The 1,651-nt window shown below is 39.1% G+C and overlaps 1 non-coding gene across 1 annotated transcript; it reads right to left on the bottom strand.

The window, feature by feature from the left end:
• Positions 1–1,017: 1,017 nt before the first annotated feature.
• Positions 1,018–1,121, bottom strand: LOC130984416 (small nucleolar RNA R71). The gene has a single exon (XR_009088354.1). It is a non-coding gene; the product is annotated as a small nucleolar RNA R71 (small nucleolar RNA).
• Positions 1,122–1,651: the final 530 nt, after the last annotated feature.

Genomic DNA, 1,651 nt, shown 5'->3' on the forward strand with positions numbered 1-1,651 from the left:
TTAAACGCCAACCAGGGTACCTGGCTGGGCATTTAACGCCCAAAAGGGTAGCATTTTAGGCGTTAAACGCCAGAATGGATACCATTCTGGGCGTTTAACGCCAGGATGGCACAAGAGGGAAGATTTTGTTTTTAATTCAGATTTTTTTTCAAATCTCCATAATTTTTCAAAATCAAATCTTTTTCAAAAATCACTTTATTTCTTTCCCAACTTTAATTTTCGAAAATCATTCTTCTATTTTTCCAAATTTTTTCAAAATCTTTTAATTTAATTTCAAAAATTCTTCCCATCTTCTCACATCCTTCTATTTATAGACTAACACTCCTCCTCAATACACAATTCGAACTCTATCCCTCTTGATAAGTTCGAATTCTTCTACCTCCTCCTTCTATTCTTCTTTTCCTCTGACATCTCAAGGAATCTCTATACTGTGACATAGAGGATTCCATATTTTCTTGTTCTCTTCTCTTTTATATGAGCAGGAACAAAGACAAAAGCATTCTTGTTGAGGCTAACCCTGAACCTGAAAGGACCTTAAAGCAAAAGCTAAGAGAAGCTAAAGCACTACTCTCTGTAGAGGACCTAACAGAAATCTTCAAACAAGAAGAAGACATGGCAGCTGAAAACAACAACAATGCCAACAATGCAAGGAAGGTGCTGGGTGACTTTACTGCACCTACTCCCGACTTCTATGGGAGAAGCATCTCTATCCCTGCCATTGGAGCAAACAACTTTGAGCTTAAGCCTCAATTAGTTTCTCTAATGCAACAAAATTGCAAGTTCCATGGACTTCCATTGGAAGATCCTCATCAGTTTTTAGCAGAATTCTTGCAAATCTGTGACACTGTCAAGACCAATGGGGTTGACCCTGAGGTCTACAGACTTATGCTATTCCCTTTTGCTGTAAGAGACAGAGCTAGGATATGGTTGGACTCAAAACCTAAAGAAAGCCTGAACTCTTGGGAAAAGCTAGTCAATGCCTTCTTGGCAAAGTTCTTTCCACCTCAAAAATTGAGTAAGCTTAGAGTGGAAGTCCAAACCTTCAGACAGAAGGAAGGTGAATCCCTCTATGAAGCTTGGGAAAGATACAAACAATTGATCAGAAAGTGTCCTTCTGACATACTTTCTGAATGGAGCATCATAGGTATCTTCTATGATGGTCTATCTGAATTGTCCAAGATGTCATTAGACAGCTCTGCTGGAGGATCTCTTCATCTGAAGAAGACGCCTGCAGAAGCTCAAGAACTCATTGAAATGGATGCAAATAACCAATTTATGTACACTTCTGAAAGGAATCCTGTGAACAATGGGACGAATCAGAAGAAAGGAGTTCTTGAGATTGATACTCTGAATGCCATATTGGCTCAGAACAAAATATTGACTCAGCAAGTCAATATAATTTTTCAAAGTCTGTCTGGAATGCAAGCTGCACCAGGCAGTACTAAGGACGCTTCATCTGAAGAAGAAGCTTATGATCCTAAGAAACCATCAATGGAAGAGGTGAATTACATGGGAGAACCCTATAGAAACACCTATAATCCTTCATGGAGAAATCATCCAAATCTCTCATGGAAGGATCAACAGAGACCTCAACACGGTTTCAACAACAATAATGGTGGAAGAAACAGGTTTAGCAATGGCAAGCCTTTTC

Source organism: Arachis stenosperma, chromosome 5 (assembly GCF_014773155.1).
Source record: "Arachis stenosperma cultivar V10309 chromosome 5, arast.V10309.gnm1.PFL2, whole genome shotgun sequence".
Lineage (NCBI taxonomy): Eukaryota > Viridiplantae > Streptophyta > Magnoliopsida > Fabales > Fabaceae > Arachis > Arachis stenosperma.